Below are 18305 nucleotides of genomic sequence, written 5' to 3' on the forward strand. Positions count from 1 at the left end.
AGATATTTTTTATACGCATAACAAATATGAACAATTCAGAACCTTATTGTAAAAGTATTATTTATGCAAAATATATGCTTTCAATTATTTAACACAGTAATTTTATTAACTCAGTTTTATAAATCAAGGGCAGTCCAGGGATACACATCTTGAAAATGTAATTGAACTTGTGCTCAGATTTAAGCAGTCACTGTGTACACTGTAGCAGTGTCAGATACATTTGACAAACTTAAAGGACTATTTAATACATTTTTCTTGTATCTAAATTAGAGCATTAAAGTGTTTTTTGACAAATATTTTCATATGTTAGTAAAAATCTTTCATGCCAGTGAGCCAAGCCACTATCCACCAATAAAGAAGAGGGGGTTCTGCTTAGAAGCAATTGAGCAATAATCCATGTCCACTTTTTCACAGACATGCAGTTCCTGTCAGCTGTAATCTAAAACATTTTTTAAAAGTTTTAACTTTTGTCATATAAATAAAATGTGTTGCATTTACTGTGTTTTTAAATATGATGGAGAGATTCCAATCTTTTTGGAGGAGTGGAACAAGAACAATTTCCAAAGCTTTTTTAAGAATAAAATCAGGCCACGTAAATAATGAATGCATTTTGTTCTGTATATCTTTCTGTATAATATTTCACATTCCAATGTTCTTCACACAGAAGAATGTGTTCTTTTTATTTATAAATACATATTTCTACATATATATGATGTGGTTTTTTTTTTGGTAAAATATATATTTATACCTCTATAGATATATACAGATATATATAGGAATATCTATTTAAAAATGTATAGAAAAGAAAAAAGCAGAGGAGCGCCGACTCAAATGTAGGGATAAAACAATTTATTAGAACAAAAAATGCGGTTCAATAACACTCACAAGATAAAAGGGGTATAATACATATCTGGGCCGTCTGCCATGAAAAATCCCCCTGCGGTCAGTACACAGTCACTCCGATGTTGGGAGGTAAAAATTCCGGCTGTTAGAATCTCCCGCTTAGTATTCGGTCCTTACCACACCGCTCTGCAGTCGCGGGTGGTGACGTAAAATTCAGCGTGCAGTATTAGTGGTTGAAAGTAGATCAATACACTACGGATCCCTTGTAGGGACAAACGAAGTTGCGAGCCTGGATCTTTCTTCTACGCGTTTCGTCCTGATCGACAGGACTTTGTCAAGAATACTTGAACGGCTCTGCTGGCACCTTAATATACCAGCTTTTAACCAATGCGGTTCAGGCTCTGGATTAGTGTAACTTAGACAGGTCAAGTATATTCACTAACTTATTAGCGATTATTGTTAAAAAGCTATATACCTTACAAATTTGTGATCTAATAATATACATGATACTAAAAAATATACATATAACAGTGCATATAGATGAATATAGACTTAAAAGGCGAACTGATTGGATATAAAACTAAATATATAAATGTCACAAACTACCAGCGAATGTATACATAACCAGTATTAGATTTGCTATATATACTACATGAAGTATTAGTATAAAATCATTATATAATATACAAATACATACCTATGGTTCAAATATTAGATCATAGTTTCTCATAAAAACAAGTTTCATAGGAATTTCTATATATTCACTGTAAAATAAAATTGTAAAAGAATAAACTATAACACTTCAATAAAAGCTGTGTATCATATTACTAAAACAGATATATATAGAGCCATTAAAACTGGATATACATATAAGGAGAACCAAGATAAAAATTACTTCTTAAAAAATAAATTATTTCATAAAAACGCTTGTATATCTAGTTCAATGTTTAACCCCTTAGGTTCTAAGCAGTCTAGAGTTTTAATCCAATAGGTTTCTCTTTGTCTTAATTTCAACAGTCTATTAGTGTCCCATTTGTCGGGTGCTACCCATTCAATGATTTTTATACTAAGATCTTTTGGATTTTGATTGTGGCAAACTTTAAAATGATGTGAAACACTATGATTGTCGAAACCTGACTCAATATTTTTAACATGCTCTCTGAGTCTGTATTTGATTTTTCTTTTCGTCCTACCTATATAGATTTTTCCACATTTACAGCTCAACTGATATACAACATAAGTGGTATGGCAAGTGCATCTGAATTTGCACTTGTATGTCCGTTTGCCATTGTAATTGTTAAATGTAGTATGGTTACTATCAATCAAAGGGCACATAATGCATTCAGAGACCTTGCATGGATACAGGCCTACCTTACTACCACACCAACTAGTAAGAGTACCATTTACTGTTTTTTGTCGAAGTTTGGTGGGTGCTATGTAGTTTTTAAGATCCTTATTTTTCCTAAATATGACCTCAGGCTTATCACTAAGTGCCTTCTGTAATACTGGGTCCAGTTTTAACACATTCCAGTGTTTATTGATAATCTTTTTAATGTGGTGATGTTGATTGTTGTATCTTGTAATAAATTTAACAGATCCCTCTTGGAGATTATTTCTATTGTTCTTCTTTTTATTCACATGCTGGTTAGTGAGAAGAGCTTCTCTATCTATATTTAGGGCTCTGATTCTGGCGGTATTAAGAAGTTCTCTATTGTAACCTTTCTCTAAGAATTTATCTGTTAGAACATCAGCTTCTTTGTTATAGTCCTCTATATGTGTACAGTTGCGTCTGATTCTCTGATATTGCCCTATTGGAATGTTGTTTTTCCACTGTTTGTAGTGGCCACTTTTGGCATTTAATAAACCGTTTCTGTCAGTAGGTTTATGATAATTTTTTACACATACTTTATTGGTATGGTTGTCACAGTATATCACTAGATCTAAAAAAGATATGGATTCGGGTGAGCATTCATATGTAAATTTTAAATTTAAAAGATTACCATTGATATGTGAAATAAAATCATCTATTTGATCCCTAGGGCCCTGCCATATAATTAAAATATCATCTATATACCTGAAGTATTTAAAAATGTTATTAAAAAATGGGTTATTGTTCCATATATATCTGTCTTCGAACTGGGACATGTAAATGTTAGCATACGATGGGGCAAAAGTGGTCCCCATCGCCGTACCCTGTATTTGATGGTAGAAGCAACCCTCAAATAAGAAGTAGTTATGTGTTAAGACAAATTGTACAGCATCCACTATAAATTTACGTTGTACCTCAGGGAGATGACTATTACATAATGTATCGCTAATTGCCATGGTACCTTGTGAATGGGGGATGCTAGTATAAAGAGCAGCAGCATCGCAGGTAATCCAGATATAGTCTTCCTGCCAGTCTAAACCCTCCATTTTGTTAATAACATCAATGGTGTCTCTGAGATAGGCTCTTGAGGATATAACAATAGGTTGTAGGTAAGAGTCCACATATTTGGATAAATTATCACATAGAGAGCCTATCCCAGAGACAATGGGTCTACCAGGAGGGTTAAGAGGATCCTTGTGGATCTTGGGTAAGTGATAAAAACATGAGATTTTTGGGGCCACTTCATATAAAAATTGATATTCTTCTGTATTTAAAACGTTCAAGGCCTTAGCTTCATTTAAAAGTATAAATAATTCTTTTTTGAATTTCTCAGTAGGATTAAAGGTTAGAAGAGAATACGTGTCCCTATCGGATAATAGGCGTTGTGCTTCTGCTATGTAATCTATCCGATTCTGCACTACTATGCCACCGCCCTTATCGGCAGCTCTAAATATGATATCATAATTTGCACTCAGTGTTTTTAGGGCTATTCTTTCTTCTTTGGAAAGATTATCATTTTCTAATTTCTTTCTATTTACAGTTTTATAAGAAAGTTCCTCAATATCCTGGCATACTAGTCTATTAAATATTTTGATGTATTCTGTTTGGCTGTGAATGGGATAAAAAACAGATTGACGTTTCAAAGGACAATGTTTCACAGTGAAGTCGTCCATGTCCTCATATACTGATAAGTCTGATAAATTAGGATCTATTCCAATCGGACTGTCATCTAAACTGGCCCCTAAATTTTCTAAGATGAGGAGATCATCAGTATTAACATTATTTAAATGTTCATGTGTACTGATGTATTTGGAAAAATGTCTTTTTAGTGTGACTTTTCTCACAAATTTTTGAACGTCTATATATAGATCAAAATAGTTAGGTGTATTATTTGGAGAAAAATTTAAACCCTTAGTTAATAGTTTTAATTCGCTAGTGGAGAACTCTTTATTAGAAAGGTTAAAAATCATCTTGCTATTAGCTTCTAATATCCTCTCTCTTTGTTTCTTTTGCCTAGATTTGAATCCTCCCCGATTCCCTCTTGATCTAATTCGTCTATGGTTCTTTTGGGGTTTCTCTGGTTTAGAGTTTTGTTTAGAATATTCTCCCTCCCTGAGTAGTGCCCTTCTAAGTGGTGATTGGACTGTGTCTGTTGTTTGTATTGCTGTTGTCCCTGTTTGTGCCCCCCCCCTTGTAGTCTCCAGGGGGGTATCTCTAAAAAATGACGATTTTCTTGGACTTGATTATCAGTTCGATAATTTGCTCTAGGTGTATATGTAGACCTATTATTAGAGTCCTTTTTATTGTGATTCATAGTTTTGGGTTTAGCTCCTTCATATTGCCATCTGGGTGATTGTGGTTGTGTATCAAGGCCAAAAAATCTATTTTGTGTGGGGACATCATGCCATACATTTTCATCCCTATATTGATAATGAGTCCCTACTCTTGAATTGGGGTAATCGTGACTTCTATTGTAATTTCCATTTTGTTTATTTTTCATTTGAAAATTCGGTTTATTCCAATCTCTTCTCGGTGTTTGATAAACACGAGTATTGGTTATATGTGGACCTGTAGAGGTTCTATAGTTGTTATTACTATTACTATTGGATCTTTCAGGAAGTGGTTCCCTATTTGAACTAGACAGGGACTCCGGTTGTATGGCCCTATTTGACTCATCCTGACCCCTATTTCTGTGTGATGCATTTTTTCTATATGAGTACACCTGGTCTGTTTTGAAATCCTCCAAATCTCTTTGCAATTTTTTGGTTTTATTAATTTGTAATTCACTAGAAAAAGAATCTACCCTTTGTTGGATGTTTTTATTAAGCTCCTTCCATTTCTGGATGTGTTCAAAGGGTTGTATCTTTGTCACTAGGGTATCAATCTCTAATTTTAAAGAATTTAATTTATATTCTCTATATTTGATAAGTAATTTGATGAGTGCCTTAGAGCATGTGTGCAAGATCTGTTCCCACTCAAGTTGGAATTCAACTTCATCTAGATTGAAAGCTGGAAATTTGAAAATCCTAAGTCCCCTAGGAATGATATCATGGAGGATGTAATTATCTAGGAGTATTAGATCCTGCCACTCCTTTGCATCTTTCATTAAAAGTTTTTCTAGATCTCTGAATAATACTATAGGATCTATTAGGGAGTCTTTGACTATACTGTTATTATCCAATAAGTTAGATGACCTTTGTCTATTGTTACGCCAGTTATTATCCCCAAATTGGGTATGAGCCTCAGAAAAAACCTGGACAGGATTGGTTTCAATACTAATTCCTGATTCAGTGTTATCCATTATATAGTATAGTAAAATGTAAAACAATAGTAAAATATAATGAAAATAGTTGAATACTATAAATATTATAAATAATAACAACAGTGAAAATTATAAGCTGCTCTACCTGGAACTAAAAAACTACAAAGAAACAGGTGTATATATGAAAATATACGGTAAAGCGCTATATACTCGTTCCAAACAGTATGATGTTACAAAACACCCAGTATGAGATTAGTAAACATAAGGGTAAACATCAGGGTACACTGGTAACTGGATTTATCATATAGCCAGTACACAGGTACTCACATAAGTCCAGAGTCAAAGTTACTGGTGTTTAAGTCCAAGAGATGTCTCCCAAATCACAGAGAGAAATAAATAGATGTGTGTGTGGTCTCGCTGCTCCTCCAAACAGGACTTCCGAATTTCCCAAGAAACTGTATAGAAAAGAAAAAAGCAGAGGAGCGCCGACTCAAATGTAGGGATAAAACAATTTATTAGAACAAAAAATGCGGTTCAATAACACTCACAAGATAAAAGGGGTATAATACATATCTGGGCCGTCTGCCATGAAAAATCCCCCTGCGGTCAGTACACAGTCACTCCGATGTTGGGAGGTAAAAATTCCGGCTGTTAGAATCTCCCGCTTAGTATTCGGTCCTTACCACACCGCTCTGCAGTCGCGGGTGGTGACGTAAAATTCAGCGTGCAGTATTAGTGGTTGAAAGTAGATCAATACACTACAGATCCCTTGTAGGGACAAACGAAGTTGCGAGCCTGGATCTTTCTTCTACGCGTTTCGTCCTGATCGACAGGACTTTGTCAAGAATACTTGAACGGCTCTGCTGGCACCTTAATATACCAGCTTTTAACCAATGCGGTTCAGGCTCTGGATTAGTGTAACTTAGACAGGTCAAGTATATTCACTAACTTATTAGCGATTATTGTTAAAAAGCTATATACCTTACAAATTTGTGATCTAATAATATACATGATACTAAAAAATATACATATAACAGTGCATATAGATGAATATAGACTTAAAAGGCGAACTGATTGGATATAAAACTAAATATATATGTATTATTTTGATGTATTCTGTTTGGCTGTGAATGGGATAAAAAACAGATTGACGTTTCAAAGGACAATGTTTCACAGTGAAGTCGTCCATGTCCTCATATACTGATAAGTCTGATAAATTAGGATCTATTCCAATCGGACTGTCATCTAAACTGGCCCCTAAATTTTCTAAGATGAGGAGATCATCAGTATTAACATTATTTAAATGTTCATGTGTACTGATGTATTTGGAAAAATGTCTTTTTAGTGTGACTTTTCTCACAAATTTTTGAACGTCTATATATAGATCAAAATAGTTAGGTGTATTATTTGGAGAAAAATTTAAACCCTTAGTTAATAGTTTTAATTCGCTAGTGGAGAACTCTTTATTAGAAAGGTTAAAAATCATCTTGCTATTAGCTTCTAATATCCTCTCTCTTTGTTTCTGTTGAAATTAAGACAAAGAGAAACCTATTGGATTAAAACTCTAGACTGCTTAGAACCTAAGGGGTTAAACATTGAACTAGATATACAAGCGTTTTTATGAAATAATTTATTTTTTAAGAAGTAATTTTTATCTTGGTTCTCCTTATATGTATATCCAGTTTTAATGGCTCTATATATATCTGTTTTAGTAATATGATACACAGCTTTTATTGAAGTGTTATAGTTTATTCTTTTACAATTTTATTTTACAGTGAATATATAGAAATTCCTATGAAACTTGTTTTTATGAGAAACTATGATCTAATATTTGAACCATAGGTATGTATTTGTATATTATATAATGATTTTATACTAATACTTCATGTAGTATATATAGCAAATCTAATACTGGTTATGTATACATTCGCTGGTAGTTTGTGACATTTATATATTTAGTTTTATATCCAATCAGTTCGCCTTTTAAGTCTATATTCATCTATATGCACTGTTATATGTATATTTTTTAGTATCATGTATATTATTAGATCACAAATTTGTAAGGTATATAGCTTTTTAACAATAATCGCTAATAAGTTAGTGAATATACTTGACCTGTCTAAGTTACACTAATCCAGAGCCTGAACCGCATTGGTTAAAAGCTGGTATATTAAGGTGCCAGCAGAGCCGTTCAAGTATTCTTGACAAAGTCCTGTCGATCAGGACGAAACGCGTAGAAGAAAGATCCAGGCTCGCAACTTCGTTTGTCCCTACAAGGGATCCGTAGTGTATTGATCTACTTTCAACCACTAATACTGCACGCTGAATTTTACGTCACCACCCGCGACTGCAGAGCGGTGTGGTAAGGACCGAATACTAAGCGGGAGATTCTAACAGCCGGAATTTTTACCTCCCAACATCGGAGTGACTGTGTACTGACCGCAGGGGGATTTTTCATGGCAGACGGCCCAGATATGTATTATACCCCTTTTATCTTGTGAGTGTTATTGAACCGCATTTTTTGTTCTAATAAATTGTTTTATCCCTACATTTGAGTCGGCGCTCCTCTGCTTTTTTCTTTTCTATACAGTTTCTTGGGAAATTCGGAAGTCCTGTTTGGAGGAGCAGCGAGACCACACACACATCTATTTATTTCTCTCTGTGATTTGGGAGACATCTCTTGGACTTAAACACCAGTAACTTTGACTCTGGACTTATGTGAGTACCTGTGTACTGGCTATATGATAAATCCAGTTACCAGTGTACCCTGATGTTTACCCTTATGTTTACTAATCTCATACTGGGTGTTTTGTAACATCATACTGTTTGGAACGAGTATATAGCGCTTTACCGTATATTTTCATATATACACCTGTTTCTTTGTAATCTATTTAAAAATACATAGAACATATTCCCCTATGTGAAGAACATTGGAATGTAAAATATTTACATTAAATACTTAGTTAAAACCTTTTTTAAAAATGAATGAATCATATATACACATAAAAATACATAAATACATCTGTACACACATATAAACATTTCTATATATACATATTTACATGTTAAAGCCCCTTGCAGCCTTTTTTCACAACTGTTAGTGCGCCACTTGTAATCTAGCACTTATTGTTTTCATAATAATTATAGATCGCTCCATGTATTCTTATTCACTTATCATATACAGTAGTGATAGGAATTAATCCATCTGTTAGTATTATTCTAGCTTTTTTTTTTTAAATCTCTTTATTAGTTGCCGAAAAACTGAACAATATTCACAATCATTCTCATGGTATAACACATAGTTTAACACCTGTATATCAAATGTAAAAAAAAACAAAAAAACATTCATTTACCATATAAACAATGTATGATACCCTTTTAATCTGCATTTTAGAATTTTAGAATTTTAGAATTCGCTTTCTCAGAAAATCTTTTCTGAGAAAAGCACCAAAAAAAAGAAAAAAGGAAAAAAAAAAAAAGGAGAGGAAGAAAAAAAAAAAAAAAAAAAGTTGATATTGGACCTAATGGAATACTTCTCCTCCCTCCTCACATTCCTCCCTAATTGAATATTACCTTCACTCCATATTCCTGGGAACCTCTATACTTGTATCTCAGAGGCATTCGTTATCCATGAATAGGGAAATAATTCTAATATGACCATTTCAGCAAAACTATTAGGTGATAGGAAAGGCCGTATTATCTGTTTTATTCTGGCAAAATTTAAACATCACATACAGTAAGTTACTGATTTTAAATCACATGTTTTCTCTTGAGATATGTTGCCTACATTTCAAGGTGATAAATTTAGTTTTTCTGCCCACATGCACAAGATAAAGTTCTTGATGTTTATCTAGGAAAATAACAAGAGTGGCCAACCTTTACCCTGATGAAGGGCATTTATTTAAACAATAGTCATTTTATCATAATGTTGGGATATATTTTATAATTAGAAAATATAAATACTAACATCTTGTGTTATAAGATATTTGTTGGTTAAAAAATAATATATATTTTGTCCAGATTATGGGGTCAATTTATCATGGTGCGGACAGACATGATTCGCTATAGCGAATAATGTCCGCCGCACATCGATAAATGCCAACAGAATACGCTGTGGGCATTTATCATTGCACCAGCAGTTCTTGTGAACTGCTGGTGCAATACCGCCCCCTGCAGATTTGTGGCCAATTGGCACTAGCAGGGGGTGTCAATCAATCTGATCATATTCAATCGGGCTGATTGCTGTCCGCCACCTCAGAGGTGGCGGACGAGTTAAGGAGCAGCAATCTTATGTTGCCTTTGAGACAGTATGGCAGCCCAGGAATTAAAGTTACACCCATGATGCAAAAGTATTATTTGCTAGAGTAGACAAACCAGGGTATTCCAGAAGCGATATATCTAGTCTTTTATGTAGCCATTTAGTCACAAAACCTTGTAAAATGTAGGTTTTTGTTTGGGGGGGTTGCATTTTGCGCACAAACACTGAACATTTACTGTTTATATCATCATCATAATATGTTTTACTACAATAGAAAACCCATATTACTGTTCAGTGATCTCCCATGTGTACAACAATACAGAACATGTTTTATGGGGGTTTTGGAAGTTACAGTGGCAAATATGACCATTTCAGTCTTCTTAAATGGAAATTTGACACATTGTTTTTCTGGGCCTATGTCACAGTATGAGACAGTATGGCAGCCTAGGTACATTTTCCCAATGAAGGTATGCCATTTTCAGACATAGACAACCCAGGGTATTCTAAAAGGAGTATTTTGAGTTGTTTTGTGTAGCCACTTTATCATGACTCTAGAGTGGCTGGACATAATGTAAACAGGGACAGGCCAAGGTCAGGGGATCAAGAAGTCAGAGTAGTCAGTTGAGCAAGCCAATAAGTCAGTACAGGCAGCTGACAAAGAGTAATCAGGAAAAGCCACAAATTTTGGTAATAACAAGTGGCTGGTTATTGCTACCGTGAGCGCTCAGAAAATTAACCAGAGATCCAATCTCTGGTTAATTTTCTAAAAGTGCCCCAAATTACCTAAAAAAAGTACAATTTTTTTTTAAAATAAAAACAACTGCACTACCAAGTTTTTGGTAAAGTTGGGTAAAGGTGGGAGTGGGGTATTAGAAAGAAACTGCACAGAAAAGTGCCTTTAGATTGTGGTTGATGGGAACTGTGTGTTCCCAGTAAATATATATGTAAATGAATATAAACATATATATTTATGTGTTAATATGTATAAAGATGAGTAAAGAAAGGGAGTTTCATCCGTCAGCTTTTCCTTAAAAAATGTTTCTTTATTGGTATAATCATTAAAAGACATGGGTCAGCAAATAAACAAACATAGTATCGAGCGTAGCACAAACTGTCTTACGCATTTCGGATACAAGATCCATAGTCACAGCCTATAGTGCTAGGGTCCTGACTCTTTTTAAAAGTACAGACTCAAGTTATTATTGGATAAGATAAAAAACACGCCCTACAACTAAGTAATTGTTACAATTGGTATAAAAATGAAAACACATATGCAAGAAAAACATATCTTGAAACATATAAGATTATTAATATAAATAGTAATGCTTGTTAGATGTTGTGTATCTAGTCAAAATGATAATACAATACCTTTCCTATTAGGAAACCTAATATGATGATTGACATGATGTTATTAGATCCGTTAGTAAAGAATATGTATTATAACAACACATATGTCTGCTACATATAAATACATTATTGATACAACGATATAATGGATACAATATATGAATGGATCTATAGTTAGTGTATATAGCGATGCATCAATATTAACCTATACATATCGTAAGAATATATATATATATAATAACTATTACTGAGCCCAAGTATTTCTCAGATATGAATTGAATATATGTGAATATAAATATATGTAGAGAGAGAAATAGAATTATCATTTAAATTCATGGGTATATGTATTGTTCTTAAGCATATATAATACTTGGTTTCTAGTAAGTATATGGGATATGTTTAGTACAAAATGGAATGGATATCGACTTTCTAAACTGTATAAACTTTCCATCATATGTGTATACCATTAGACCCTAGAAGGAAAACATCATAGGAATAATGTATTATTGGATACACCTAGATGAAGCAATAGATGTATTCCCAGTGGTTCATTATGTCATATTCCAAATTTAACCCATGTGGAATACAAGTTCCTAGTGTAAAAATCCAAAACGCTTCTCTTTTAGCTAGTAATAGATCTATGTCTCCCCCTCTTTGTGGTTTAACAATTTTCTCTATTCCACACCAGGAAAAGCTTTTTAGATTTCCTTTATGGAAGACGCCAAAATGTTGTACTAGCCCAATTGTCAGTGGAGTGGACTCCCTTCTATGAAACCTATCAGAATGGATAGATGGAATTCTGCAGCCGCTGGTAATATCCCTCCCCTCATATCTTAGGGACACAAAACATGTGTTAAATTTTATAGATCAATGGAATTGGACCAGACACTCTGGCTGGCTAACAGTAGATGCAGTATCACTGTACTCTAGTATTCCCCATGAAGAGGGAATAAAAGCAATTAGGTTTTTCTTGGATGGCTTCACTGACTATGATGATACATTTAAAACTTTTGTAATTAGAGTAGTGAAATTTTTATTAACTCACATATTTTTTCAAGCTTGAAGGAGTATACTATCTCCAAAGATGTGGTACCGCCATGGGTGCAAAATTTGCACCATCATTTGCAAACCTTTTTCTAGGATGGTGGGAATTCTACCACATCTTTGGAGATAGTAACCCATATAAACACTGTATCGCTTCATATAAGAGATATATTGATGATCTGCTCTTTGTATGGGAGGGTACAGATATTAAAATACCAGCATTAATAGAATATCTTAATGCTAATAATATTGGGCTGAAATTCACGTTTGAGTACAATTCTAAATCTATTAACTATCTGGATCTAACCTTAATAGGTACAGAACAAGGGAAAATTGAGTCTACAGTTTACAGGAAACCTATTTCAGGAAATTCACTATTATTTGGGAGGAGCTGCCATCCAAAACATGTCCCTTATGCTGTTGCAAAAGGGGAATTTATTAGACTAAAAAGGAATTTTTCTAATTCCCTTGACTTTCATGTTAGATCCCAAGATTTAGAACAACGTCTCAAAACTAGGAAATATCCCAATCAAGCCATCAGTAAAGCCAAATACTCAGTTAGTGAAAAAAACAGAGAGAGTTTACTTACTATGGGGACAAAGAATAAAAATCACTTTGAGGGAGTTACATTTATAACAACACACAGTGCACAATACCCTTAAATCTGTCAAATAGTGAGAAAACATTTCTCATTTCTCAATATTATCAGCTGATGACAAACTAGTTGAAACTGTGAAAAAAGGCCTTAGATGCTCATACAAAAAAAGTCCTACACTTATCTTATCTCCAATGCAACTTCCATCTAAACATAATACCAGTGGCTCATGGCTCAAACATACTGGAATGTAGAAATGTGGGCATCATAAATGCAAACCATGTGAATATGTAAAAATAACAAAAATTTTTACTAGTGTGAAGACTAACAAAAGCTATGACATTGGTGCATGTATCAACTGCACAACAAATTATGTTATATACTTAATTGAATGTACAGAATGCAAAATCCAGTATATAGGACTCACTTCAAGAGATATCAATACAGGAATTAGGGAACATTTTTCCTCATTTACTACTAAGAGATCAAGTACTCCCCTAGTACAACATTTTGGCGTCTTCCATAAAGGAAATCTAAAAAGCTTTTCCTGGTGTAGAATAGAGAAAATTGTTAAACCACAAAGTGGGGGAGACATAGATCTATTACTAGTTAAAAGAGAAGCGTTTTGGATTTTTACACTAGGAACTCGTATTCCATATGGGTTAAATTCGAAATATGACATAATGAACTACTGGGAATAAATCTATCGCTTCATCTAGGTGTATCCAATAATACATTATTCCTATGATGTTTTCCTTCTAGGGTCTAATGGTATACACATTTGATTTAAAGTTTATACAGTTTAAAAAGTCGATATCCATTCCATTTTGTACTAAACATATCCCATATACTTACTAGAAACCAAGTATTATATATGCTTAAGAACAATACATATACCCATGAATTTAAATGATAACTCTATTTCTCTCTCTACATATATTTATATTTATATTCACATATACTCAATTCATATCTGAGAAATACTTGGGCTCAGTAATAGTTATTATGAAGTATGAATTATATATATATATATATATATATATATATATATATATATATATATATATTCTTACGATATGTATAGGTTAATATTGATGCATCGCTATATACACTAACTATAGATCCATTTATATATTGTATCCATTATATCCTTGTATCAATAATGTATGTATATGTAGCAGACATATGTGTTGTTATTATACATATTCTTTACTAGCGGATCTAATAACATCATGTCAATCATCATATTAGGTTTCCTAATAGGAAAGGTATCGTATTATCATTTCGACTAGATACACAACATCTAACAAGCATTAATATATATATATTAATAATCTTATATGTATCAAGATATGTTTTTCTTGCATATATGTTTTCATTTTTATACCAATTGTAACAATTGCTTAGTTGTAGGGTGTGTTTTTTATCTATTTCCAATCATAACTCGAGTCTGTACTTTTAAAAAGAGTCAGGACCCTAGCACTATAGGCTGTGACTACGGATCTTGTATCCGAAACGCGTAAGCCAGTTTGTGCTACGCTCTATACTATGGGGGGTAGTTATCAAGCCGTCAAACTCAAATACGCTGGAATTCCGCAGCGTATTTGTGGCGAGGCTGATTCGCCTTAGTTATCAAAGGCTAAAGACCGGCAAAAGTAGAATTTTGTGACGTAAACTTCGATCCGCCGGACTCAGTCCGACACAGATCGATTCTTACGTCACTCCAGATGTTCCGCACACAAGTGCGGCACAATCTGACTACTTTTGCTAGTTATCAAAATTAATTAATTTAATTAATATTTAAGTTAGGGGGGTGTTAGGGTTAGTGTTAGACTTAGGTTTAGGGGTTAATAATTTTATTACAGTGGCGGCGGTGTAGTGGGGGGCAGGATAGGGGTTAATAAATTTATTATAGGTGGCGACGGTGTAGGGGGGGCAGGATAGGGGTTAATAAATTTAATATAGGTTGCGGCGGGTTCAGGGAGCGGCGGTTTAGGGGTTAAACTATTTATTTATTTGCGGCGAGGTGCGGGATCGGCAGGATAGGGGTTAATAACTTTATTATAGGGAGGGCAGGATAAGGGGTTACTAGGTATCATGTAGGTGGCGGTGGGCTCCGGGAGCGGCGGTTTAGGGGTTAATAGGTATAGAGTAGCTTGCGGTGGGCTCCGGGAGCGGCGGTTTAGGGGGTAATAACTTTATTTAGTTGCAGCGGTGTAGGGGGGGCAGATTAGTGGTGTTTAGACTCGGGGTACATGTTAGGGTGTTAGGTGCAGACATCTCCCATAGGAATCAATGGGACGTCTGGCAGCAGCGAACTTGTACTTTCACTATGGTCAGACTCCCATTGATTCCTATGGGATCCGCCGCCTCCACTAACTTAGGTTAGTTTTTATTTTACAGGTAAATTTCTCTTTATTTTAGCTAGGTAAGCTATTAAATAGCTATTGTACCTAGTTAAAATAAATTGAAAGTTACCTGTAAAATAAAAATAAATCCTAAAATAGCTACAATATAATTATTATTTATATTGTAGCTATATTAGGGTTTATTTTATAGGTAAGTATTTAGTTTTAAATAGGATTAATTTATTTAATAATAGAAATATTATTTAGATTTATTTAATTAATATTTAAGTTAGGGGGGTGTTAGGGTTAGTGTTAGACTTAGGTTTAGGGGTTAATAATTTTATTACAGTGGCGGCGGTGTAGTGGGGGGCAGGATAGGGGTTAATAAATTTAATATAGGTTGCGGCGGGTTCAGGGAGCGGCAGTTTAGGGGTTAAACTATTTATTTATTTGCGGCGAGGTGCGGGATCAGCAGGATAGGGGTTAATAACTTTATTATAGAGGGCGACGGTATAGGGGGAGCAGGATAGGGGTTACTAGGTATAATGTAGGTGGCAGCGGTGTCCGGGAGCGGCGGTTTAGGGGTTAATACATTTAGCAGAGTTGCGGCAGGGTCTAGGAGCGGCGGTTTAGGGGTTAATACATTTAGCAGAGTTGCGGCAGGGTCTAGGAGCGGCGGTTTAGTGGTTAATACATTTTTAATAGTTGCGGCAGGGTCTAGGAGCGGCAGTTTAGGGGTTAGTAACTTTATTTAGTTGCGGGAGGCTCCGGAGGCGCCGGTATAGGGGGTAGAACAGTGCAGTTTAGTGTGAGTGCTTAGTGACAGGCTAGCAATAAAACTGGGAAAAAGCCGAAGGGCAGCGAGATCGGATGAGCGATAAATCTCACAGTCCGCTGCTCATCGCCCCGCGGCTTTTTGACAGCTTTATTTGATAATTTAGGCGTATTTTTTTAGGTCCGCGGCGGCGAAGGTAGGCGAGCTTAGGCGGGCGTATTGGGCCGGCGAAGGCAGAAAAGTTGACGGCTTGATAACTACTCCCCTATGTCTGTTTATTTGCTGACCCATGTCTTTTAATTATTATACCAATAAATAAAAGTTTTTTAAGGAAAAACTGATGGATGAAACTCCCTTTCTTTACTCATCTTCAAGTTCCAGTTATCTGGACGCTATATGTTATGTATGGATAGGAGCAGGTGTGCCGAGATTGCAGTGTCCCGATTGGATAGAGGGTAGGTCACGTGATTGTGACGTAAGGGTATGGAAGATTGTGAGCCACGAGGAATGCTGAGAAGCGGAACAGCCGGACAAACACTGTGAGCTGAACATTTAGAGTGAGAGAGACCCCACCTACAATACGGCACAAGGTAAAGCCTAACAAAGTCATCTAGTTTGCAAGGGCTTTAACCTCATTTTGGGAAATCAATGTATTAATCATCTGGAAAATTGTTACCCTGTTCCACTCATAATAACACTGCACGGACACCTTTTTTACGAAGTATATTTACACTGATTATAAGTATTGGGACATTTTCTCATATTTGCTTAATATGTATAAACACATATTAACACATTAAACACATTAAATATATATGTATATCAGCCTATATAGATGCAGAAAAGCCGGCACCACTTTATTAAAATAAAGTCTTTATTTTACAAATTAAAGAACATTCCAGTCTGAAATTCCAGTCTGACATGTTTCGGCGTTAAGCCTTAATCATAGACATGATACATGGTAAAACATCTACTATATTTAAACCATATGCTGTTATTTCATTTGTTGTTACCTGATCAGGTGACGTAAATGTGTAATTGGCTTAGTCTGAAATATTAACCCTATAAAGTTTCTCCTAACACTGACTGCTAAATACTAGACGCCTAGATTACAAGTTTTGCACTATAGAGGGTGCGAAACGAGCGCAAAAAAAGTTGTGTTATTTTACCCTCCATAGCGCTACCATTACAAGTTTCTGAAAAGCCTACTTGTGCGTGCGATATGATGGCGATAAACTCCATATCGCATAAAATCGAAGGGCTGAGAAAAGATGCTTGTGCAAGCTTTCCCCATAGACATCAAAAGGGAGAGAGAGTAAGAAAAAAAACTAATACCTGAAGCGCGGAATGAAAAGCTCCGTAATGCAACCCCATTGATGACTATGGGGAAAAAAAAGTTACGTTTAAACCTAACACCCTAACATAAACTCCAAGTCTGAACACCCCTAATCTGCTACACCCGACATCGCCGACACCTAAATAAAGTTATTAACCCCTAATCTGCCGTCCCGACATTGCCGACACCGAAATAAAGTTAGTAACCCCTAATCTGCTGCTCCCGACATCGCCAACAGCAAAATAAAGTTATTAACCCCTATCCCACTGCTCCCCGACAACTATAATAAATGTATTAACCAATAAACCTCTGGCCTCCCACATCACCGCCACTAAATAAACTTATTTACCCCTAAACCGCCAGCCTCCCACATCACAAAAAACTAAATAAACTATTAACCCCTAAACCTAACAACCCCCTAACTTTATATTAAAATTACAATATCCTATCTTAAAATAAATAAAAACTTACCTGTGAAATAAAAAGAAACTAAGTTGAAACTATAAATTAACCTAACATAACTATTATACTACACTATTATACTAAAATTAAAATAACTACCAAAAAGTAAATTGCACATTAAAAAAAACTAACACTACTAAAAAAACTTTGTCTAAAATTACAAAAAATACAAAATACAAAATTACGAAAAATAACAAACGAAATATAAAAAAATAAAAACAATTACATCTAATCTAATAGCCCCAAAATAAAACACCCCCTAGCCTACAATAAACCTTAAAAGGGCCTTTTTGTTAGGAAATCAGCTCTTTTATCTTGAAAAAAATATAAATTCAAACCCACCACTCAACCAACCTCCCAAAATAAAAAATAGGTATTTCCGGTCTATTTTTGTAGCCACTTAGTCAAAAAACCTGGCCAAATTTAGTGCTCATGGTTTTTGTTTTGTACTTTTCACACAAAACTGCACTTGTACTGTTTATATCATCATTGCTTATTTTGCAAGTTATAGGGCAATAAATATAAGTAGCACTTTGCTATTTCCAAACCATTTTTTTTTTTCAAAATTAGCGATAGTTACATTAAAACACTGATAGCTGTCAGGAATCCCTGAATATCCCTTGACATGTATATATTTTTTTTAGTTGATAACCCAAAGTATTGATC

This window comes from Bombina bombina, chromosome 6 (assembly GCF_027579735.1).
Source record: "Bombina bombina isolate aBomBom1 chromosome 6, aBomBom1.pri, whole genome shotgun sequence".
Classification (NCBI taxonomy): domain Eukaryota; kingdom Metazoa; phylum Chordata; class Amphibia; order Anura; family Bombinatoridae; genus Bombina; species Bombina bombina.